Raw genomic sequence first — 26,721 nt, 5'->3', positions numbered from 1 at the left:
TGGCTACTGAGAAGAAATGATCAGAGATTCAATTTATCCTCTGCATACTTCATGGCTCAATTTTTCCATTATTAGCAGAAAATGAATATAATCAGGTTATTTTCTGAAGAAAGTTTTTTTTTATTTTAGCGCTGTCCAACAGGACTTTCTGTGGTGATAGAAATGTTCTATTTTTGCACTGTCTAATGTAGTAGCCACTATACAACTGAGGAACTGAATTTTTAACTTAAATTTTTTAAAATTTGGATTAACTTAAACTTAAATACTCTTTGTGGACAGCACAATTTTAGATTGAATACAAAGGCATGGTTTACTACACTACAAGTAACTGTATGGTTTGGCTTCTGGTACGGTCCTGAGGAGCAATGTCCTCTGTGGGGTTGTTCCAGCAACCATGGACCCTTGCCCAGGACTGGCTTTGGCAGACATTGGGATGTAAAAGTGCTTGACAAGATGCTGCCTTGGACAATGCCACAGCCAGGAGGAAATGGCAAGGAGCCAAGGGGCTAAAGTTCTCAACCCTGGCTGTACAATAGAATCACCTGAAGAGCTATAAAAATCCAAGCTGCATTTCAGACCAATAAAATCTGAATTTTTTAAAAGCTCCCAGGTGCTTTTATCATGCTCTGTAAGTTGGTCAGCATCACAGGTGGGCAGGGAAACCCATGTCTTTCACTACTCCATCATGACATCACAGATGGGCAGCGGAGTGAGGGAATGGGCACACGAAAGACAGTGGACCCCTCTTGTATCTTAAATAGAAAGGCTCCAACTTACCTTCCATGTTGGGATCTGAGCTGATTTCTCACCCAGATGCCTTGGCAGCAGGGGTTCTCTTGCTCAGTGCGGCCAAAGTGTGAGTTTGTGTATAGCAGATTTGAGCTTCAAAGAAGGAAAAATAGAGGCCCTTATTGACCATCTCACATGACTGTCACACTTTCTGCTAAGTGATTTCCATTTATATCTTTAGCAGACATTTATGGAGTCCCTAATGTGTGTTCCAGATATTCTATTGCTCAGTCTAGTAGGGGAGACCAACATGTAAGCAGTTATACTGTTGACTTAAGAATGTCCAAACCGACTTCCAGCCAAGATGGAGGCATAGGTAGGCATACTGTGCCTCCTCGCACAACCAAGATAGGGACAACAATGATTTAGAAAGAGAGTAACACCAGAACTGACAGAAAATTGAATTGTATGGAAGTTGGACTACCAAGGAGTTAAAATAGACACGTTCATCCAGACCGGTAGGAGGGGTAGAGTCGGGCAGCGAGGCGGAGAGGGGTCTTGGAACAAAGAGCGTTGGGACCAACGTGAGTCTTCCCGGGCACGCAAGGCTTCCCGGGCATGCAAGACCACAATGGGCAGATGCTGGGCATGCAAGTGGTGACTGGCAGACCCCAGGTGGGGGTGGCAACCGGAAGACCCAGCGATGTGACAATTGTGAAGCAAGGCACTGTGCACAGGGCGGCTGGCTGACCCGGCGGTCCCAGGGTCCCAGCACTGGGAAATAGAGCCTCTTGGCACTTATTGAAAACACCTATGGGGGTTGAGGCGCAGGGAGATACTCCCAGACTCACAGGAGAGGTCATTGGAAAGACCCAGGGGATGCACAAGCCCACCCACATGGGAATTGGCACCAGAAAGGCCCAGTTTGCTTGGGGGAAGCACCAGAAAGGACTGAAGTCTGACGGAAAGCTGAGCAACCGCCATTGTTTCCTCTCAGACCCCGCCTCCACATAAGGTGTCACAACCCAGCAACTGGGTTGCCTCGCCCCGGTAAACACCTAAGGCTCCGCCCCTCATAAGTAACAGGTGAGATAAGACAAAAAAAAAAAAAAAGATGGCTCAAACAGAAGAACAAATGAAAGCCTCAGAGTCATTCATTTTAAGCGACCAAGAGATAGCCAACCTGTCAGTTGCACAGTTCAAAACACTGGTGATCAGGATGCTCACAGAATTGGTTGAATTTGGTTGCAACTTAGATCAAAATATAAAGACTATGCTAAGTGAAATAAAGGAAAATGCACAGGGAACCAATAGTGATGGGAAGGAAACTGGGACTCAAATCAATGGTGTGGACTAGAAGGAAGAAAACAACAATCAGAAAAGAATGAAGAAATAAGAATTCCAAAAAATGAGGAGAGGCTTAGGAACCTCCAGGGCATCTTTAAATGATCCAACATCCAAATTATAGGGGTACCAGAAGGAGAAGAGGAAAAGCAACAAGTGGAAAAGTTATTTGAACAAATAATAAAGGAGAACTTCCCCAATCTGGCAAAGGAAATAGATTTCCAGGAAGTCCAGAAAGCTCAGAGAGTCCCAAAGGAGTTGGACCCAAGGAGGAACACACCAAGGCACATCATAATTACATTAGCCAAGGTAAAAATGAAGGAGAGAATCCTAGAAGCAGCAAGAGATAAGGAGACAGTAACCTACAAAGGAGTTCCCATCAGACTGTCAGCTGATTTCTCAACAGAGACCTTGCAGGCAAGAAGGGGCTGGAAAGAAGTATCCCAAATCATGAAAGGCAAGGACCTACATCCAAGATTGCTTTGTCCAGCAAAGCTTTCATTTAGAATGGAAGGGCAGATAAAGTGCCAGATAAGGTCAAGTTAAAGGAATTCATCATCACTAAGCCCTTATTACATGAAATGTTAAAGGGACTTATCTAAGAAAAAAAAAGATAAAAAACATGTATAGTAAAATGACAGCACACTCACAATTATTAACTACTATGCCTAAAACAAAATCAAAAACAAAAACAAAATAAACAAGCAACTAGAACAGGAACAGAACCACAGAAATGGAGATCACATGGAGGGTTAGCAACAGGGGAGTGGGAGGGGAAGAGAGGGGGGAAAGGTACAGAGAATAAGTAGCATAGATGGTAGGTAGAAAATAGACAGGGGGAGGGTAATAATAGTATGGGAAATGTAGAAGCTAAAGAACTTATGACACATGGACATGAACTAAAGGTGGGGAATGTGGGTGGTAGAGGGTGTTCAGGGTGGAGGGAAATGAAGGGGGGGTAATGGGACAACTGTTATAGCATAATCAATAAAATATATTTAAAAAAAGAATGCCCAAACCTGTATAGAATTTTTATGAGTTTCTTTGAGTCAAACTAACTACATATGCCAGGGAGCAAGTTCTCAAATGTCCCAGAGAATAACAGTTTTGCAGCTTATTTTATGCATTTGTAATTAAAGAGGGAACATAAGGAAGATTGCATGGGATGAGAAGCAAAATGGAGACTGGATTATAGGACAGTTAATGATATTATGTGCTTTCTTGGGGGTGCTTATTTCAAAGGTCTATTAACCTAGATACACAAAAATAATGCACAGGGCTTGCTTAATGCAAAAATAAACCTTTTACTAAAAAGTCATATGCCTGTGATGTGACTGCCCACTATGACATGCCCAATTAGGAATTTATCATCAGCTCTCCAGGTGAAGTTACTTCCCATAAAACCATTTTTTTTATTTCATCTACAATACAGTAGGATAAGCATAATAATAGAAGAATCATCAAGTGCCTTGAAAGCACCCAGAAGGGAGCAGCTTTCTGGGATGGTGGAGAGACTTCAGGAGGGCTTCCTGGAGCTGGTGACACTGAAGTTGAGTCCTCTAGGGTCAGAAGTAGTCATGTGAAGAGCAGATACAATCTGGGAGGAGGCTGACATTTTCTGTCCAAGACAAACACCCTAAGATAGCTTCCTTTGGGGAAGACCCTATCTGCTATTTTAGCAAACCTCATGGGATATCCTTATCCTAACTGGCCTTTATCATTTGCTCATTTACTCATTTATTCATTCAACAAATGTGTTTTATTGAGGCATTACTATGTGCAGATGTGGTCTAGGTGCAGGTGATAGAGCAATGAACAAAACACGTGGTGTTCCTGCCCTCAGTGGGTTTTACATTCTAGTGGGGAATACCAATCAGAAATAAAGAAGGAACTAGTATAGTATATGGCTGATGTGCTGTGGAGAAAAAGCAATCATGGCAAAGAATTTGGAGGTACTAGAAAATGTCCTCTGAGAACTAGAAGTCTCATTGCTGTCTCTTGCAAACTTAATAGTGATTCGTACCACTTTTTGGAGACTAAACCTCAGTCCTGCAGTCATGTTCTTTGTTGAAGCCTGGCCATCCCCCTTTATCCATAACCCCATGTCCTCCTGTGTCCTACAGCACAACCTCTCGTGCCCATCTCCCTACTCCATAATATCTCGTATTTTCACTCCCTCTTAACTCTTTCACTTCTAGTCCTCTTCGATTTCCCCCCAACTCGTTTCCTCTTCACCCTAGAGAATGCATGGTTAAAGTTCTCAACTTTTTTGCTGATTATTTTCTCAACCTTTTTGCGCCACTGCATGAAAGGCTTGTCACCCCCAACTTTGAGGCTACATGTGGTAACTGCCTGTCACCCATTCTCATCACTGCTGTTCTTCCAGCTTCCAGTCACTTCCATTCATTTCTTGGGCAACCGAAGACCTGGTTCTATGTGTCTTCTCAGACCTTCCTTTCCTCCCCAACTCCAGTTGTAACCTTGGCAGTGGCACCATCCTAGATGATCTGACCACAAGCCTGGCCTCAAAATCTATTGAACCTTCTTAATTAATGAGTTCACCTTCACTAAACCACAGCTACTCACTCCTAGCCCTCTACCCAAATTCTGGTCTAGCTGGTATTTTTTCACCTCAGAATATTTAACCCCATTCTCTGAACAAAGTTGTGTATCCTTCCAACTCTTTCATTCATACCCCACTTCCTCTACCTCTTTGATTTCACTGGGATGTCCAGTCTCCCAACTTCCTTCAACTACCCAACCTCTCCTTTACACATGCAAATATATTCATATTCAATTTCATCTCCTTTCATCAGAGGACGTGGTATCCATCTTTCCCCATATTTAAGGCTGGCCCATTACTTAAACCCCAAATGCCATCTTCTTGTGCCTCCTTCAGAACCGTCTCTCTATTAATATTTCTCTCTTTTCTGTGGTCTTATATCTCTCTCTGTTCTTTACAGGTTTCTCCTCACCAACCAAGCATTCATAATTCTCCTCCATCCTAAAAAATAATTCTCCTAGGTTAAATAAATTCAAGTGGATCTTTGCAATAGAATACTATGCAGTCATCTGAAATATTGATGGAGGTGTATATGTCTCATATGGAAATATGATCACAAAAATAAGTGAAAAGAGTATTAAAACAGTTTTATTAATTTTCTTATATTTTTGTTTTTAATTTTGGTAAAATACATATAATATAAAATATACCATCTTAACCGTTTTTAAGTATGTAGCTCAGTGGTATTAAGTATATTGAATCCAAACTCCAAAACTCATCTTGCAAAACTAAAACTCTATACTCTTTAAACAATAGCTCCCCATTTCTCCCTCCTCCTCCAGCCACCATTCTACTTTCTCTGTGAATTTAACTACTCTAGGTACCTCATATAAGTGGAATCATACAGTATTTGTCTTTTTCCAATTGCCTTATTTCACGTGGCACAGTGTCTTAAAGGTTTACTCATGCTGTAATGAGTTTCAGAATTTCCTTTTGTAAGGTTGAATAATATTCCATTGTATGTATGTACCACATTTTGAATGATTTCATTTTTGAAGAAAAATATATTTGTTAGTATATGTAAATGTGGATATATATAAACACATATATACTGGGGTGGGCAAAAGTAGGTTTGCAGTTGTTCCTATGGAAAATACAATAATAAATAATACAAGAATAAACTCTGTTTTGTGTACTCACAACCGTGTCCCTACTTTTGCCCACCTGTGTATAAAAGATTATACATCAAAATGTTTAGGGTGGTTATCTCTAAATTGTGGAATTCTGAATGCTTTTCATCTTTTTCCTGATTTGTCCTTCTGAAGTATTTACAAGGAGCACATTTCCCTCTTGTAAAGCAGAAGGAGACAAACCTTCAATGGCTTCTCCTCAGCTACAGTCTAGTAAGCCCTGTCATCGGGCACCTGCCCTCCTCTCTTGCTCATCCTTCCCCACTCTTCCTTACATATGGTGCTCTGGGCACCACAAAATTCTGGTTCTTGCATACACAGAGGCTGGATGCCGGGTAAGCCCTGCCCATGCCACATCCACAGCTGCATGGGAAGCCTCCACATCCCTGAAGACTCAACTCAGGGTCATTTCCTTCTTGCATGCCCTCCCCACCACCCTCCCGGCCTTCAGTGCTGGTTCAGTTTCCTCCCTTTGGAGCTCCTTATTCCCTGTACCCATCTCTGCTGCTGCATTTGTCTCCTCATTATCTATGAGCTGCTTGGGGACAGGGACTGTGCTTACATCTTTGCATTTGCAGCACTTAGAACAGAACCTAGCATACAAACTGGGTGGCTTGGGGAGCCACTGGTTGTTCAGAGAGGCTGGGTCACTAGAGGCCCAGGAAAGAGGCTGCAAGAGTAGGCAGAGGAGTTGCCCCATGCCATTCATTGTACCCTGCTGCCCCTTGCATGAACCATGTTTAAAAGTAAAAACATTTTACATTATACTAAAAATGAATTAGGTATTAAAATTATTGAAAACTATATGAAAATTATTGAAATTATCTTAATGGTACTGGTGAGCTCTGGTCCCTGTCTTTGATCAGGATCTTTTTGTAGATGTTTGACTAGACTAGATAGTCCTAGTTATGATGCTGTTTTGTTTTCTTGTGGTTTTGCCCAGTAGGCCATAAAGGGAAGTAACAAAATCACTTGGAATAAGCATTAGACCTGAAGGTGTAACCGTTAACATTTAAGTCCTGGACTAATCACCCTCTATATTGGCTGTGTGCTTAGATAAGTTATTTCATATATGGAAGCTTAGAGTTTTTTTGTTCATCAGTAAAATGTGGATTTATTTTTCTGTCTTGCTCACTAGACTATAGGCTTCTCCAGAGTAGGGTTTGTAGCTCATCCATTGCTGAAAACTCAATACATGGGATGGGGCCTGGCAGGTAAGAACTCTGGAAATATTTGTCAAACAAATCTGACTCATCTTGATACTTCATAGGTTGTTTTGAAAAGCAGCTGTAGAATGTAGTGTTCAGAGCAGAGGCCCTGGAGTTAGCCCCCTGGGTCCTAATCCTGGCTCCAGCATTCCCAACATGACATTGGCAGGTAACTAGCCTCTGTGCATCTGTGGAAGTGGATGACTGTCCCTACATCCCAAGGTTGTGAGTATTAGATCTGCCTGGCACACAGTAAGTGCTGTATACATACAAGTTATTAATTAATAAGTCATTAATATAATGTGAAAGGGCTTTGCACAGTGCTAGTCACATAAAGATATTTATTTGATGAAATCTTGCCATGTACTGGACACACTCTGAAATCTTTTCAGTACTGTGTTTTTCCCTATCTTAACAGTGGTAATTCTGTTCCATCCCACATTTCCTAAAGCCCAATTAGGGTGTCTTTCACACTTTTAATGATATCTGTGACCACCTTGATGCAGAGTATAAATTCAAAGAGCTGACCTTGGGCTGCCTGGCCTGGAACTGCAACTTGCTCTCTTTCTCCACAGTTTTTGCTGTGTAGAAATAACTCTGGTCAATTCCCAGGCTGCACAGATTTTTAAGATTATGTTAAATAATAATGATTTCATATGTGAAAACACTGCAATAGTTTCCACACTGGTTTCCCTGCTTCTTGCCTCTTGGTCACTTGAGTGCACAGTGCTATCTGCTCATCTCCCCAGCATTTCACTTTTATTCAGTATAAGGTCTCCCCTTCCCAGGAACACTCTCGAGATAGTATCTTATTTATAGGACCAAATCCTAGCTACTGGTGTTGGCATTGAAGGCGATGCATAATCTGAACTCATTTTATCTCCCCATGTTTTTCTTCCATTTCCCCTCAAATGTAGACTTTCACTGCCCACTCACCTGGATCTAGTCTTGTCTTCTTACTTTTGTTATCATGGTTCCCATACTAAAATGTCTTCCCTGGTCCATTCTATTTATTGACATTTGCCCTCAGATTTAAAGCCTACCTTCTTCACAAACTGTGCCTCTTCATGAACATTGATTGGCTTCTTTCTATATTTTTGCACAAGACTATATTTAATTTAGAGCTTCATTAGGTACTATTTTTAAAATCAGTATCTTCTCATGAATGACTCAGATTGTTAATTTGGTAATATTAATATTATTATAAGCTTACTAGTTATGCATTCAGGAAAATTATACTGGTTTAATATGATTAAGTAAAAAAATAATAATATTGTCCTCTTGGTGGCTGTAATTCCACCCCATGGTATATAAATGAGGCCCTGGAGTCAATACCATATGCAATAAAACAAAATAATATTGTAGAGCAAGGTTGGGCTGCTATTGCTATCATGAGACTCGAAAGTCTTTATTTCTGACTTGTATGATACATGAAATTTCAACTGCTTCCATATATCAACATTTCTTAACCATTAAACCTTGGATAGATTGAACAATTAAGAGCCAGACCCTGAAATTATTTAAATACATAGTGGGAGTTCAATAAATGTGTTGGATAGATTGGTTTCTAGTATATTTTTATCTCCTCATTGATATAGTCAGATTTCTACATGTCAGTTCACCTCTTTATACTATTTTAGTACTCTCCTAAAATACTAAGATTTTATTGAACTTAAGGTAAAATGAAATAGTGGGTTGGCCAAAAAGTTCATTTGGAACTTCCAGTCAAGATGGAGGTATAGGTAGACATGCTTGCCTCCTCACACAACAACAGAAAGAATTACAACTAGACCTCAAAACAAATAAAGCCCAGAACTCTCCGGAAAATTGAGCTGTATGGAAGTCCAACAACCAAGGATTTAAAGAAACCACATTCATCCAGACAGGTAGGTGGGGCAGAGATGCGATGTGGCACAGAGAGGTGGCAGGAGAATAGTCAGTCCCAAATTCAGGTGTGGTGGATAAAAATCAGGAGGGATACCTTGGGAGCAAGCAATCCCAGCCCCAGCCAGATTGCACAGTCAGGGTTCTAGCGCTAGGAAGGTAAATCCCCATAACTTTTGGTTCTAAAAACCATTGGGGGTTGGGGTGGGGGAAGAAACTGCCAAATTTTCAGGAAACTCCACTTAAAGGGCCTGCATGGTCTTAAATGTACGCAAACCCACCCACTCTGGATTCAGCACCAGGGCAACAACTGGAAAGGTGCCAGTCGCATATGGACAGTCAGTGAGGTGACTGGAAGTGGGGCAAGTGCCAGGCAAACCTCCAGAAGCCAGGCAGGAATATTGACCCTCTCTAAGTCCTCCCCCACCACAGAGCCACAAAGCAGTGAAGCAGGTTGTGCTGCCCTGGCAATTACCTAAGACCGCCCCACACAATTTACTGGTGTCTTTTCAACAACAGGCCATGTTACTAAGACAAGGAGTCAAAACAGCTCTACTTAATACACAGAAACAAACACAGGGAGGCTACCAAACTGAAGAGACAGAGAAATATGGTCTAAATGAAAGAACAGAACAAAACCTCAGAAAAAGAACTAAATGAAACAGATAACCAATATATCAGATGAACTAATCTATCAGATGCAGAGTTCAAAACACTGGTGACCAGGATGCCCAAAGAACTCAGTTGACTATGGCAACAACATAAAGAAGAAATAAAGGTTACACTAAATGAGATAAGTGAAAATCTAGGGAACCAGCAATGGATGGGAGAAAGCCAGGATTCAAATCAGTGATTTGGAATACAGGGAAGAAATAAGCATTCAACCAGAACAGCAAGAAGAAAAAAAGAATTAAAAAAAAATGAGAGTAGTATAAGGAGCTTCTCAGACATCTCCACATATACCAACATCTGAATCATAGGGATACCAGAAGAAGAGGAAGAACAAGAAATTGAAAACTTATTTGAAAAAGCAATGAAGGCAAACTTCCCTAATTTGGTGAAGGAAGTAGACATATAAGTCCAGAAATCACAGAGAGTCCCAAGTAAGTTGGACCCAAATAGGACCACACCAAGATACATCATCATTAAAATGCCAAAGGTTAAAAAGAAAGAGGGAATCTCAAAAGCAGCAAGAGAAAAGCAGAGTTACCTACAAAGGAGTGTCCATCAGACTGTCAGCTGATTTCTCAAAAGAGACCTTACAGGCAAGAAGGGGCTGGAAAGAAGTATCCCAAGTCATGAAAGGCAAGGATCTACATCCAAGATTGCTCTGTCCAGCAAAGCTTTCATTTAGAATGGAAGGGCAGATAAAGTGCTTCCCAGATAAGGTCAAGTTAAAGGAGTTCATCATCACCAAGCCCTTATTATATGAAATGTTAAAGGGACTTATCTAAGAAAAAGAAGATAAAAACCTGTACGGTAAAATGACAGCACACTCACAATTATTAACAACCACACCTAAAACAAAACCAAAAGAAACTAAGCAAACAACTCGAACAGGAACAGAACCACAGAAACAGAGATCACATGGAGGGTTAGCAACAGGGGAGTCAGAGGGGAAGAGAGGGGGGAAAGGTACAGAGAATAAGTAGCATAGATGGTAGGTAGAAAATAGACGGGGGAGGGTAATAATAGTATGGGAAATGTAGAAGCTAAAGAACTTATGACACATGGACATGAACTAAAGGTGGGGAATGTGGGTGGTAGAGGGTGTTCAGGGTGGAGGGGAATGAAGGGGGCTAATGGGACAACTGTTACAGCATAATCAATAAAATATATTTTTTAAAAAAGAAAGATTTTTGAGCCCTGGCTGGTGTGGCTCAGTGGATTGAGTGTCAGCCTGTGAACCAAAAGGTCCTGGATTTGTTTCCTAGTCAGGGAGCATGCCTGGGTTGCACTCCAGGTCCCCAATAGGGGATGCGTAAGAGGCAACCACACGTTAATGTTTTCCTCTTTCTTCCTCCCTTCCCCTCTCTCTGAAAATAACTAAATAAAATCTTTTTAAAAAATAAAATAAATAAATAAAAATAAATGGAGATCACATGGAGGGTTATCAGCTGGGAGGGGGAAGGGTGAGAATGGGAGGAAAAGGTACAGGGATTAAGAAGCATAATTGGTAGGTACAAAATAGACAGGGTGATATAAGAATGGTATAGAAAATGGAGACGTTACACAGCAGAGAGAAAGAAGAAGCTTATACGCTTTGCGACAGCATGGATGGAACTGGAGAGCATTATGCTAAGTGAAATAAGCCAAGCGCTGAGGGACAAATACCATATGATCTCATCTTTAACTGGAACATAATCAACAAAAGAAAAAAGCAAACAAAATATAACCAGAGTCATTGAAATTAAGAATAATCTAACAATAGCCAGAGGGACAGTGGGGAGAAGGGTTTTCAGGAACTACTATAAAGGACACATGGACAAAACCAAGGGGGAGGGTGGAAGCAAGGGAGGGAGGTGGGTTTAGAGGGGGTGCGGGGAGGGGTGGGAGAAAATACAGATAACTGTAATTGAACAACAATAAAACATTTAAAAAAAATGGAGAAGCTGGCCCATAGACATGAACTAAGGAGCGGATTGCTGGAGGGATACCGGGTGGAGAGAGGCAAAGGGAGAAAAATTGGGACAACCATAATAACATAATCAATAAAATAAAATTTAAAAAAAAGGTTTTTTCCATAAGATGTCTCTAGTAGTGTTTAGTTGTCTTTTCAATCAAAACAATTTTTTAGATTGTATTGTGACAACTGTCATAACAGCATGCATTTTAAAAAACTAATCAAAATTGGCGAATTTTGTGTAGCCATTTTAATATTGAAGATGGAAGAAAATATGCAACATTTTCGGTATGCTTTATTATTTTAAGAAAGTAAAAACACGACTGAAATGCAAAAAAATAGGTTTCTCCAGTGTATGGAGAAGGTGCTGTGACTGATCAAACATGTCAAAAGTAGTTTGCAAAGTTTCATGCTGAAGATTTCTCGCTGGATTATGCTCCATGGTCGGGTAGACCAGTTGAAGTTGATGGTGATCAAATATTAATTGAGAACAATCAGTGTTATACCACATGGGAGATAGCTGACATATTCAAAATATCCTAATCAATAAAGTTATTGATAAAAATGAAAAATATGTCTTATTTTATGGGAAAAAAATTGGCTTTTTGGCCCACCCAATACAATTTTATTGCAAGTGTACAAACATATTACACGTATCATGAGAATCAACATCATTTTCTTTTCCTTTCCCCTCCTTCTCTTCTTTTTCTTCTTTTCTTTCACCTGAGGGGCATCCAAAATGTGGAAAGCACTGGATTAGGAGCTGTGTGGACTTGTAGATGAGTAAAACATTTCCTTCTGTAGGAAATTACAGCCTAGCACAGGAGACACCCATATGAACAACTCCTATGTTCTAACCATAATACAAGAAGAAATTAAAACAGAGTAAATAGTTACATAAGTAAACTGGGAATATAAAGAGAAAGAAGGATACACTTGGAAAATATGGAACTTAAAATAATACTGAGTTTCTAATATGTGTCAACACTTTGTATTAGGAATCAAGTGACTGTTCTCACAACAAATATTTGAGGTAGCTACAGTAATCTACTTTTCAAAAAAAAAATGTAACACTCTGGGAAAGAGGCAGAACTGGATTCAACTCTTGACGACTCTTTTATTATACCAACCTGTCTTTATGCCAGTATAAAAATAAAGTTTAATATGTAAATAAAAGGTTAACAATGGGTACTTTTAAATAACCACAGAGCTTTGCAGGGGTTCACATGTCCCTAGAGGAAATTAGTCAGGATAAAAAGTAATAAAGTACAAAAGAAATAATACATAGGGGGGAAAATACTTTTTAAGAAAACACCCATTAGTTTTGAAGCCTCCCGAGTGATAAATTCTAATCTCATTAACTTAACTGTTAAAAGAACAGGTAGAAGTGTCTCAGGTTCGATTCCCAGTCAGGGCACATGCCTGGGTTGCAGGCCATGACCCCCAGCAACTGCACATTGATGTTTCTCTCTCTCTCTATCTCCCTCCCTTCCCTCTCTAAAAATAAATATATAAAATCTTAAAAAAAAAGAACAGGTAGAGACATTAAATGACTTATTTTGTGAATTTCCAAATAAAACTTTATCCAGAATTATTAACTAGATTGTAAAAAGGGACTTAGACACAAATTTTTATATGTAGTTGTGTGTTTCATCAGTTATTCCAGATGAATGTTAGGAACATTATCCAGTCCCAGATTAATCCCTTTAAAGTTTTTTAATTGAAATATCTGATATTTCTAAATATATTTGACAAGGGTGTCTTCCTTCACAGCATTCTAATTAACCCTCCAGGAATACTGATTCAAGTTTTTGTGTCTCTCAGAGCTTTGTGGGTTTATTTTTAATGTGCATTTCATATTACAGAGAACTCTAGACACTTTATGGGTTTTGTTGTTATTTTAAATCTTTTATGTTTCCATTTTCTGCATAATTAAAAAATGAACCCCATCTCTCATCCAACCCTTCACACGAAGGCTCATGTATTTCAATTTAAGACCCGAGGATTAAATCAGTCCTCAAGTTTTATTGTTACAGATAATGATTCTGTTTCTGTATTTATTTATTTATTTATTTATTTATGGTATATTTCATTGATTATGCTAATACAGTTGCCCCATGTGTTCCTCCCCTTTAACCCCCTCCATCCTGTATCCCCCTCCCCTCCAGAACCCCTCCCCTTAGTTGATGTCCATGGGTCATACATGTAAGTTTTTGGGTTTCTCCATTTACCATACTATTCTTAACTTCCCCCTGTCTATTTTGTACCCACCAATTATGCTTCTTATTCCCTGTTCCTTTTTCTCCATTCTCCCCTTTCCTCCTCCCTGCTAATAACCCTCCATGTGATCTCCATTTCTGTGATTCTGTTCCTGTTCTAGTTGTTTGCTTAGTTTGTTTTTGTTTTTGTTTTTCAAGTTCAGTTGTTAATAGTTGTGAGTTTGTGGTCATTTTACTGTTCACAGTTTGGATCTTTTTTTTTCTCAGATAAATCCTTTTAACATTTCATATAATAAGGGCTTGGTGATGATGAACTCCTTTAACTTGACCTTATCTGGGAAGCACTTTATCTGCCCTTCCATTCTAAATGAAAGCTTTGCTGGATAGAGAGTGATCTGGGATATAGGTCCTTGCCTTTCATGATTTTGAACACTTCTTTCCAGCTCCTTCTTGCTTGCAAGGTTTCTTTTGAGAAATCAGCTGATAATCTCATGGGAAGATAATCTTACCTCCTTTGTAGGTGACTGTCTTCTTTTCTCCTACTGCTTTTAAGATTCTCTCCTTGTCTTTAATCTTGGGTAATTTAGTTATGATGTGCCTTAATGTGTGTTTCCTTGGGCCCAACTTCTTTGGGACTCTCTGAGCTTCCTGGACTTCCTGGAAGTCTGTTTCCTTTGCCAGATTAGGTAAATTCTCCTTCATTATGTTTTTCAAATAAGTTTTCAATTTCTTGCTCTTCTTCTCCTTCTGGCACCCTTATGATTTGGATGTTGGAACGTTTAAAGTTGTCCCAGAGGTTCCAAAATCTCTCCTCATATTTTTTGAATTCTTGTTTCTTCATTCTGTTCCAATTGAATGTTTATTTCTTCCTTCTGTTCCATATTGTTAATTTAAGCCCCCAGTTTTTTTTCCCTTCACTGTTGATTCCCTGTATAGTTTTCTCTATTTCGCTTTGTATAGCCTTCTCTTCTTCCTTGATTTTTCATCCATAATCAATAATTTCTGTGAGCATCCTGATTACCAGTGTTTTGAACTCTGCCTCTGATTGGTTGGCTGTCTCCTTGTCACTTAGTTTTTTTCTGGAATTTGGATTTGTTCTTTCATTTGGGCCATATTTCTTTGTCTTGATGTACCTGTTAAAGTTGTAAGGGGCAGAACATTAGGTATTCACCAGGGCAGAGCAACCCACCCACTGCATTGTGGCACTATATGTGGGGAGGGGCCCTAGAGAGAACAATGCCACTTGCTCCACTCAGGCCCCACTTTCAGTCACTTCCCCCACTACCTGCAAGCAAATTGGGCCCTTCTGGGGCTCTTCCCAGGTGGGTGGGTTTGTGTACATTCTAGGACCCTGTGGGTCCCTACAATGGACTCTCTTGTGAGACTGGGAGTTTATTCTGCCACTGCAACGTCTGTAGATTTTTACAGCCAGAGGTTTTGAGGCTTTATTTCCTACACTGAAACCCTGGGTTATGTGGTCTGTTTCACTCCCCACTTGTTCTTCCTGGTTGGTCCACATGCAAATGTGGGACTGCCCCATCCACCAGCCACTAATCACCCGCCTGGTCTACCAGCTACTGCCTTGCCACACATCCTCTCTTGCCTGGCTGCCCTTCTCTGCCCCTCCTACCAGTCTGGATGAATGTTTCTTCTTTACCTCTTTGATTGTCGGACTTCCATACAGTTTGATTTTCTGGCAGTTCTGATTGCTTTTTGTTTTTAAGTTGGTTTTAAATTGTTGTTATTCTTTTGGTTGTATTCTTTTGGTTGTGTGGGGAAGCAAAGCATATCTATCTATGAATTCATCTTGGCCAAAAGTAGTCTGTTTCTGTATTTCTTTTTTGGTTAAGATTTTATTTTTTTATTTTTAGGGGGATGGAAGGGAGGGATGAGATGGAGAGAAACATCAATGCATGGTTGCCTCTCACATGGCCCCCACTGGGGACCTGGCTGGCAACCCAGACATGTGCCCTGACTGGGAATCAAACCAGTGACCTTTTGGTTCTCTGCCCATGCTCAATCCACTGAGCTACACCAGCCAGGGCTGTTTCTGTATTTCTTATAAATAGACCCCTTATATCTGTTGTCTCATTGAATTGGTAAAAACTGCCAGAACAGTGGTAATCATGGTGATAGTATTTATTCTTTCATCTTAGTTGTGGTTAATAGGAAAACTGCCTTTTCACACTAAAAAATGATATTGGCATATGGTTTGCAGAAAATGCTCATGATAGAACCTTCTATTCCTAGTTTTCATAGATATTTTGTAAGTTATGAGGGCTGAATTTTATCAAATGTCTTTTCAACATTCTCTTAGAGTTTGTGTTCATAATAATTATTATATATTTCCTGAGATAAACTCTCCTAAGTCATGTTTATTTTTCTTTTAGTGTACTCTTGACTTTATTTGCTGTTTTCTATTTGGGACTTTTTACTCACGTTATTCCTTAGAGTATTAAATGTGTGTATTACATATAGCTGCATTTGGGGATCACATTGTACATATATATATTTGTATCCTGAAGTTTCTATTTTCTATACTGTAAGCATTATCCTATGGCATTATCTTCAAAATGTATTTTAATGGCTACACAATATATTATGTATATATTATAACAACCCTTCTCCTACTTTTATTTTCTTTTAAGTTTTCCCTAATTTTTTGTTGTCACAAATAATGCAAAGGTGAACATCTTTATATGTTTTTTATTCATATCACTGATTGTTCCCATAGTGTATTAGTTTCCAAAGGCCACCACAACCTTAATGGCTTAAAACAACAGAAATTTATTCTGTCACTGTTCTGGAGGTCAGAAACCCAAAACCAAGGTGTCATCAGGGCTGAGCTCCCTTTGTAAGGCTCTAAGAAGAGAATCTTTCCTTGCCTCTTCCAGATTCTGGTGGCTCCTGACATTTCATGGCTTGAGGCAGCTTAATTCTAATCTCTATGTCTGTCTTCACATGGTATTCTTCTCTATGTACATTTCCCTGTATCCTTTCCTTTTTTTATAAAAGCATCAATCATATTCATGGTGATATCTTCCCAAATACTTAACTAATTATGTCTGCAAAGGCCTATTTCCAAGTAAGGTCACATTCACAGGTAATGAGGGTTAGGACTTGAACATATCTTTTTTGAAGGGAGCAAAATTCAACTCACTACATGTTCTGTGACTAAAAACACAAAGTCCAAGTTTAGGAGCTTTCTTAAGCCTCTTGATACTTAATACTAAATTGTTTTCCAAAATGTGTGATAGGGCCTGGCTCATTTATCACCAGTGATATAGAGAGTACCCATTATCCATGTCTTCACCCATGTTAACTATTAACCATTTAAAATAAATATTTGCCTCTTAAATAGTGCAAAACTAGAAATTCATTATTTTTAAAATTTCATTTCATTCATTGTTGGTGAAGTTAACAAAAATGTTATGTATTTAATATGGACATTTGTAATTATTCTACTGTAAAATCTTTGTTCACATCTTTTGCCCATTTTTCTTTTGAGGTGTTAGTCATTTCCTTATTGATACTGTCATTCTATATGAAGAATATTAGGTCTTTGTCATATTGGTTGTAAATGTTTTCCCAATTTGTCACTTACCTTTTAATTTTACAGAAGTTTAGCTTTATGTGGTCAAAGCTATCAACAGATCCTTTGTGGTTTCTTCCTTTGTTTCTAAACTTCAGAAAATGCTTCCCTATCCAGACATTAGCTAAATATTTACCTAAATTTCCTATACATGTCATAGTTTCAAGTTGTACATTTTACTCTTTAGTAACCTAAAATTTATTTATGTACATGATATGAGATAAAGATCTAAATAGATGGTCCCCCCATTTTAAATTTTATTTCCCCTGCACACTTATTATATAATTTCTATATTCCTCACTGATTCCCTTAAAGCAGTGGTCTTACTGAAGGTGACTTTTGCCACCTGGGGACATTTGACAATGTTGGGATAACTTTTTGGTTGTCATAACAGGGACAGGAATGCCATGGGCATCTAATGGTTATCCAATGGGTAGAGGCAAAGATGATGTAAACATTTTACATGCATGGGTCAGCCCTCACAACAAAGAATTGTTTAGCTCAAAATGTCAATAGTGCTGCTGTGGAGAAACCTATTTTAAAATTTATCTTAGACTAGCAGACCTTCTCCATATTAGATATTAGATGTTGTTAAATATGTAAGCCAATTGCTACTACTCACTTGAGAACCAACTACCTAGAGTTGTCCCTGTGAGAAACAGCCCAGGTCAGTGTCTACACTTCCTTGGACCTTCCTTCCCCACCCCCGCCCCCAAGTTCGAGGTCCTTTTGGATGTTACATTACATCTTTTTACATTTGGAATGCATCTCCTGACTGGGAATAGCATGGCCTCACCTTGTTCTCATTCTCATGGTACCTCTAGGTGTACTGTATTGTAATACTTTAAATCTTCATATTTTCCTGCTTCCTCAATATCCCCACAAATGGGCTGCATCACTTACTGCTGTCCCTTTTCTTGTCCCCAAGTCCATGGAGGTATCCTGGATCCCATTCATACAGTTTGGTGCCTTAAGATTTTTTTAAAAAGTTGGGGGAGTGCAAATGAAGGAGCTTTTTTCTTTTTAAATATTTTATTGTTTACACTATTACAGTTGTCTCAATATTTCCCCTTTGTTTCCCTCCACCGAGCCTGCTCCCCACTCCTATAGTCAGTCTCCACTCCATTGTCCATGTCCATGGGTAATTCATATATTAGCATAATTCATATGCTAATCCCTTACCTTTTTTCAACCAGTCCCCACCTTCCACCTCCCCTCCTATACCTGTCAGTCTGTTCCATGTTTCTGTGCCTCTGATTCTGTTTTGCTTGTTAGTTTATTTTGTTCATTACATTCCACTTAAAAATGAGTCTTATGGTATTTGCCTTTCATTGACTGGCTTATTTCATGTGGCATAGTATCTTCCAGTTCCATTAATGAATGCTGTTGCAAAAGGTAAGAAATCCTTTTTTACTGCTGTGTGATATTCCAATGTGTAAATGTACCACAGTGTTTTTTATCCACTCATCTACTGATTGGCACTTAGGCTATTTCTAAATCTTGTCTGTTGTAAATAACACTGCTATGAACATATGGGGTGCATACATTCGTTGGAATTGGTGTTTCAATATTCTTACGATATATTCCCAGAAGTGGAATTGCTGGGTCAATAGGCAGGTCCATTTTTAATTTTGTTGAGGAAACTCTATACTGTTTTCCAGAGTGGTTGTACCAGTCTATGTTTCCACCAACAGTGTAAACGGATTCCCCTTTCTCCATATCTTCACCAGAACTTGTTGTCGGTTGAGTTATTTTGGCAGGTATGAGTTGGTATGTCATTGTGGTGCCAATTAAAAATTTGCATCTCTCTGATGGCAAGTGATGTTGAGCATTTTTTTGTATGTTTATGGGTCCTCTGTATTTCCTCCTTGGAAAAGTGTCTATTAAGTTCCTTTGCCAATTTTTTAACTGGATTGTTTGTCTTCCTGGTGTTGAGTCATATGAGTTCTTTATATATTTTGGAGATTAAACTCTTGTCCGATGTATCATTGGCAAATATCTTCTCCCATACAATGGGTTCCCTTTTCATTTCAATGAAGGTTTCTTTAGCTGTACAAAATCTTTTTAATTTGATGTACTCCCACTTGTTTATTTTTTCCTTTGTTTCTCTTGCCCTAGGAGAGACTCTTGTATATTGATAAAAATATTGCTATGTGGATAGCTAATATTTTACTGCCTGTGTTTTCCTCTGAGATTTTTATGGTACTGCAACTTATATTTAAGTCTTTTATCTATTATGAATTTATTTTGGTGTATGGTATAAATTGGTGGTCTAGTTTTTTTTTTGTTTTTGTTTTTGTTTTTTTGCAAGTACTAGGGCAGTTCTCCCAATACCATTTATTGAAGAGACTATGTTTTTTCTTTGTAAAGATCTTATTTATTTATTTAGAGGAAGGGGAAGGGAGGGAGAAGAGAGGTAGCAAAACATTGATGTGAGAGAGAAATAGCTAATGGTTACTTCTCACATGCCCCCAACTGGAGATCAGGCCTGCAACTCAGGCATGTGCCCTGATCGGGAATTGAACCAGGAACCATTTTCTTTGCAGTATGATGCCCAACCAACTGAGCCACACTGGTCATGGCTGAAGAGGCTGTCTTTACTCCATTGTACACTCTTGACTCTTTTGTCAAATATTAATTGACTTAAAGGCATGGGTTTATTTCTAGGGCTCTGTTCTGTTCCATTGATGTATGTGCCTGTTCTTATGCTAGTTCCAGACTGTTCTGATTAAAGTGACTTTATAGTATAGCTTGATATCAGGCATTGTGACCCTCCCAACTTTCTTCTTTTTTCTCAAGAGTGCTGAGGATACTTGGAATCATTTTGGTTCCATATAAATTTTTGGAGTACTTTTTTAAGATCTGTGAAATAAGCCATTGGTATTTTAATAGGAATTACATTGAATCTGTATATTGCCTTGGGTAGTATAGACATTTTAATAATGCTAATTCTTGCAATCTATTAATCTATACTTCCACTTATTTGTATCTTCTTCAGTTTCTTCAGTGTCCTATAGTGTTCTGATTACAGGTCTTTTACCTCCTTGGTTAAATTTATTCCTAGGTATTTTATTTTTTGTTGTTGTTGCAATAGTAAATGGGGTTGTTTTCTTAGTTTCTCTTTCTGATAGTTCCTTATGGGTGTATAGAAATGCCAACAATATCTGAGTATTGATTCTGTATCCCACTACTTTGCAAAATTCATTTATTAGGTCTGCTTGTTTTCTTGGAATGTTTAGGGTTCTTTGCATATATTATCATGTTAGCTGCAAGTAATGCCAGTTTGACTTCCTCCTTTCCAATTTGGATGCTATTCATTTCGTCTTCTTGTCTTATTGTTGTGGCTAAGACTTCCAGTATTATGTTGCATAAGAGTAGTGAAAGTGGATACCCCTGTCTTTTTCCTGGTCTTAAGGGAAATGCTTTTAGTTGTTGTCCATTGAATATAAGGTTGACTGTAAGTTTTTCATATATGGCATTTATCATGTTGAGTTATGATCCATCTGTTCCCACTTTACTGAGAGTTTTTATCATAAATGGGTGCTAGATTTTATTAAATGCTTTTCCTATATCTATTAATGTGATCATGTGATTTTTATCTTTCATTTTGTTTATGTGATATATCACATTTATTGATTTGAGAATATCATACTAACCTTGCATCCTCGGGATAAATCCACTTGATCATGTTGTATGATCTTTTTAATATATTACTGGATCCAGTTTGCTAATATTTTGTTGAAGATGGTAGCATCTCTGATTATCAGGGATATTGGCCTATAATTTTCTTTCTTTGTTGTGTCTTCATCTGGTTTTGTAATTAGGATAATACTGGCCTTGTAAAAAGAGCTTGGAAATCTTCCCTCTTCTTGAATATTTTGAAATAGTTTGAGAAGGATAGGTGTTAGCTCTTCTTTGAATGATTGCTAAGATTTGCCTGTGAAGCAGTCTGCTCCAGGACTTTTGTTTGCTGGAAGTTTTTTGATTACTGCTTCAATTTCATTAGTTGTTATTGGTCTATTCAAGTTTTGTGCTTCTCCCTGATTCAGTTTTGGAATATTGTATGTTTCTAGAACTGTATCCATTTAACCTAGGTTGTCCAATTTCTTGGCATATAGTTGTTCACAGTATTTTTTTTTACAGTCCTTTGTATTTCTGTGGTTTCAGTTGTACTTCCCCACTTTCATTTCTGATTTTATTCAGTTGGGCCTCTCTATTTTTTACTTGATGAGTTACTTAAAGATTTGTCAATTTTGTTTATCTTTTCAAAGAACCAGCTCCTGGACTCATTGATCTTTTGAATTGTTTTTTTAGTCTCTATGTCATTTATTTCTGCTCTGATCTTGATTATTTCCTTCCTTCTAGTCACTCTAGCCTTATTTGTTTTTTTTCTAGTTCATTTGGGTATAGGGTTAGATTGTTATTTGAGATTTTTCTATCTTCTTGAGGTAGGCCTATAATGCTATGAATGTCCCTCTCAGTCCTACTTTCACTGTGACCCATAGGCTTTAGGTTGTTGTGTGTTCATTTTCATTTGTTTCCAAGCACTTTTTGACTTCTTCCTTGATCTCATTGATGATCCATTTGTTATTTAAAAACATGCTATTTAGACTCCATGTTTTTTAATGTTTTTGAGGGTTTTTTTATTGAGGTTGATTTTTAGTTTCATACCATTGTGATGTTAGAAGAGGTTTGATAGAATTAGAATTTTCTTGAATTTATTAAGGTTTATTTTGTGCCCTACCATGTGGTTTATCTTTGAGAATGATCCATGTCCACTTGAGAAGAATGTGTTTTTTGTTGCTTTGGAATGAAATGTTCTGTAAATATCAATTAAATCCATTCAATGAAATGTGTTATTTAAGGCTGCTATTTCCCTTGTTGATTTTATTTTTGTCTGGAAGATCTATCCATTGATGATAATGGGCTGTTAAAATCCTCTACAATGAATGTATTGCTGTCAATATCTTCCTTAAAGTCCACCAAGATTTTCCTTACTATGTAGGTGTTCCTACATTGGGTGCCTATGTCTTTCCAAGGGTTATATCCTCTTGTTGAATTGTTCATTTTAGTATTATGTAGTGACTTTCTTTGTTTCTTTTTACAGCCTTTGTTTTGAAGTCTACTTTGTCAGATGTAAGTATTGCTCCTCACCCCAGTTTTTGTTGTTGTTGTTGTTGTTGTTGTTGTTGTTGTTTGTTTCTATTTGCATGGAATACTTTTTTCCATCCCTTCACTTTCAGCCTGTGTAAATCTTTTGTTCTGAAGTGGGTCTCTTGTGGACAGCATATATATGGGTCAGGTTTTCTTATCCATTCTGCTACCCTGTGTCTTTTGATTGCAGCATTTAATCCACTTACAATTAAGGTGATTATTGATAGGTACTTATTCATTGCAATTTTATTCCTTTATAATTATGTCCCCTCTCTATATATTTTTCCTTCTTCTTCAAACAATCCCTTTAACATCTCTTGCCATGCTGGTTTGGTGTAAATGAACTCCTTTAGTCATTTTCTTTTCTCAGAAGCTCTTTATTTCACCTTCCATTTTAATATAGCCTTTCTAGATAGAGTAGTCTTGGTTGCAAATCCTTGTTTTCCATTACTTTGAATACTTCATGCCAATCCCTTCTGGCCTGAAGTGTTTCTGTTGAGAAATCAGCTGATAGTCATATTGGAACTTCCTTGTAGATAACTGTCTGTTTTTCTCTTGCTAACTTTAAGATTCTCTTTGTCTTTAAACTTTGACATTTTAATTTTGATGTGTCTTGGTATGGGTCTGTTTGGATTCCTCTTGAGTGGGACACTCTGTGCTTCCTTAATTTGTGTCACTTTTTCTTTCACTAGGTTAGGGAAATTTTCTGTCATTAATTCTTCAGACAGGCTTTCTATCCCTTGCTCACATTCTTCTCCTTCTGGTATCCATATAATATGGATATTGTTATGTTTCATGCTGCCCCAAATTCCTTTAAACCATCCTCATCATTTTAAGTCATTTTTCTCTGTGTTGCCTTGACTGGATATTTTTTCTATCTTGTCTTCCAAATCATTGATTCAATCCTTTCCTTCATCTTCCCTGCTTTTGTTTCCTTCTATTGCATTCTCCATTTCAGATATTTCATTCTTCATTTCCAACTGATTCTTATTCATAGTTTCTATGTCCTTTTTCATGCTAATGTAGTTCCCACTAAGTTCCTTGAAGTTCTCACTAAGTTCCTTGAGCATCCTATAACCATTACTTTGAACTCTATGTTTGATAAATTGCTTGCCTCGATTTCATTTAGCTCTTTTTCTGGGGATTCCTCCTTTTCTTTCATTTGGAGATTATTTCTTTGTCTCACCATTTTAGCTGACTCTATGTGTTTCCATGTATTCGATAGACCTGGTTTGACTCCCTATCTTTGTAGGAGTCCTGTGGGACTCAATGGTGCAGTCTCCTTGACCTCCTGAGCTGGATTGTCTAGGAGTGTCCCTTGTGTAGTTATCTGGGCTCTCATATTGTACTTGGGTCTTGATTGTTGTTGGCCCATTGGTGTGATTCCTCCTCCAGCTGGTTGACTGCATGGTTCAACTGTTGTACACTGTTGTATAGGTTCTGACAGAACAAAGAAAACAATACAAAAACAGAACTGAAACAAGAAAAAATAAAAGAGATCCCAGGAACAGCAAAATCAATGAAAAAGGGCAAACAATAATAAAACTGGAGATATAAATACAATAGTGAAAGAAAAAAGAATACAAAAACACCAAAGAAAAGAAAAATTATTATGAGAAAAGGGAAAGAAGAGAAACAATAAGAGAGGAAATAGAAAAAGACAATAAGGAATAGAAAAAGGAAATTGCTGAAAAAAAGACATTGACAATAAAGAACAATGAAAGGGAAATAATTTAAAAAATAAGAAAAGGAAAAAAGGAGGAAAATGGTTTACAAAAAAGGAAGAGCAAAATAGGAGATTTGAAAGAAAAAAATGGAAAAAAGAGACTTCTGGAGATAGAGGCATAGGTAGATACACTTTGCTTCCTCACACAACCAAAAGAAAGACAACAAGCAATTTAAAAAGAAAAAAAACATAACTGCTAGAATTGAACTGTATGGAAGTTTGACAACTGAGGAGTTAAAGAAGAAATACTCATCCAGACTGCACCACAATGCAGCAAAGTGGGTTGCCCTGCCCTGCCAAATATCTAAGGCTCCGCCCCTTACAACGTAACAGGTGCATCAAGACAAAGAAATATGGCCCAAATGAAAGAACAAATCCAAATTCCAGAAAAAAACTAAGTGACAAGGAGACAGCCAACCAATCAGAGGCAGAGTTCAAAACACTGGTAATCAGGATGCTCACAGAAATTATTGATTATGGATGAAAAATCAAGGAAGAAGAGAAGGCTATACAAAGCGAAATAGAGAAAACTATACAGGGAATCAACAGTGAAGGGAAGAAAACTGGGGCTTAAATTAACAATATGGAACAGAAGGAAGAAATAAACATTCAATTGGAACAGAATGAAGAAACAAGAATTCAAAAATATGAGGAGAGATTTTGGAACCTCTGGGACAACTTTAAACGTTCCAACATCCAAATCATAAGGGTGCCAGAAGGAGAAGAAGAGCAAGAAATTGAAAACTTATTTGAAAAACATAATGAAGGAGAACTTACCTAATCTGGCAAAGGAAACAGACTTCCAGGAAGTCCAGGAAGCTCAGAGAGTCCCAAAGAAGTTGGGCCCAAGGAAACACACATTAAGGCACATCATAACTAAATTACCCAAGATTAAAGACAAGGAGAGAATCTTAAAAGCAGTAGGAGAAAAGAAGACAGTCACCTACAAAGGAGGTAAGATTATCTTCCCATGAGATTATCAGCTGATTTCTCAAAAGAAACCTTGCAAGCAAGAAGGAGCTGGAAAGAAGTGTTCAAAATCATGAAAGGCAAGGACCTATATCCCAGATCACTCTCTATCCAGCAAAGCTTTCATTTAGAATGGAAGGGCAGATAAAGTGCTTCCCAGATAAGGTCAAGTTAAAGGAGTTCATCATCACCAAGCCCTTATTATATGAAATGTTAAAAGGATTTATCTGAGAAAAAAAAGATCCAAACTGTGAACAGTAAAATGACCACAAACTCACAACTATTAACAACTGAACTTGAAAAACAAAAACAAAAACAAACTAAGCAAACAACTAGAACAGGAACAGAATCACAGAAATGGAGATCACATGGAGGGTTATTAGCAGGGAGGAGGAAAGGGGAGAATGGAGAAAAAGGAACAGGGAATAAGAAGCATAATTGGTGGGTACAAAATAGACAGGGGGAGGTTAAGAATAGTATAGGAAATGGAGAAGCCAAATAATTTATATGTACGATCCACATACATGAACTAAGTGAGGGTAATGCTGGAAGGAGGTGGGCTGCAAGGCAGAGGTGGACAAAGGGGAGAAAAAACTGGAACAACTGTAATAGCATAATCAGTAAAATACACTTTAAAATAACATAAAAATAAAAATACAAAAAATTGAAAAAAGAAAGGGTAAAAAGGCTATGCAAAAAATAATGTAAAAGAACAGAACAGATTTTGTGTCACCAGAGGTTTGTGCTTGCCTGCTGGGTTCTCCCTTTGGATATGGCTCTGATGTTGTCTGAAGCTGGTGTAAGTCAATATCAGATGCTTCCCATGTCTAGCCCTTGGGAACCTGTTCAAATTACAAGCAATCCACAGTTTGTGTCTGTCTCCTCTGGGCTTGACTCTGTCACCAATGGGTGTCACTGTGCTGCCAGGCTGGCTTTTATTAGCACAGGGTCCAGAGGTGGGTCAGCAAAGGTCGGAGGGCACCAAAGGAGCCACCTCCACTTACCTCTACCTACTGGTCTGCTGTCAGCCTTAGTGTAGCTGCTGACCTGTTTCTGAGAGGGCTTCTGGCAGAATTGGGAGGGTGGGACCTCTATATCTCACATACAAGGTGCTGTTCAGACCTCAGGGAAGATGGTGAGTATTCTCTTAAGTCTGTACAGAATTATTTCCCTGAACTTGGGGGAAGGCAGCATCCCTAGTAGGCTAGTGATGGTGCCTCCAGAGCCCAGAGTGTGGGTCTGCTGGAAACCAGGAGGGTATATCTGGCTCTCCCATGAGGTGGAAGCACCTCTCTGGTTCCCCAGACTCATGTATGGAATAGCTGTGCCCTTAAGCCACTCTCTGATACCCCATGAGTCTGCCTGTTACTTTCTCCTTAGCGGAGGTTAAGATGTAGGGTAGGGCAAAGTAAGGGGGGGAGATGCAGTGGGGCAAGCAGGATCCCTGGAGGGGGAGTGTGGGATTTCAGAGGAGGAGCGAGCGGGATTCCAGAGGGTGTGGCCAGCAGTTCCCCATAGGGTTGGTTACTTGTTTTTCCCCTGGGAGGGGCTTGCTTTTCTCAAGAAAAATTGCTGTTGTG

General features: G+C 38.6%; 1 protein-coding gene across 7 annotated transcripts in view; it reads left to right on the top strand.

The window, feature by feature from the left end:
- The window catches only part of TMEM150C (transmembrane protein 150C), a 101,777-nt gene that overhangs the window by 9,422 nt on the left and 65,634 nt on the right, over positions 1-26,721 (top strand). For 3 of the 7 annotated variants that reach the window (XM_045820169.1, XM_045820171.1, XM_045820170.1), the window contains exon 2: positions 22,400-22,428. The exons of the other annotated variants lie outside the window; for them this stretch is intronic. The gene's annotated coding sequence lies outside the window, so the exon portion shown is untranslated. The remainder of the gene's footprint in view (positions 1-22,399; positions 22,429-26,721) is intronic. 7 annotated transcript variants of the gene reach the window in all.

Source organism: Phyllostomus hastatus, unplaced genomic scaffold (assembly GCF_019186645.2).
Source record: "Phyllostomus hastatus isolate PE091 unplaced genomic scaffold, TTU_PhHast_1.1 phas_scaffold_39, whole genome shotgun sequence".
Classification (NCBI taxonomy): domain Eukaryota; kingdom Metazoa; phylum Chordata; class Mammalia; order Chiroptera; family Phyllostomidae; genus Phyllostomus; species Phyllostomus hastatus.
The sequence above is the reverse complement of the archived record's forward strand: the minus strand, read 5'-3'. Positions and strand labels throughout refer to the sequence as shown.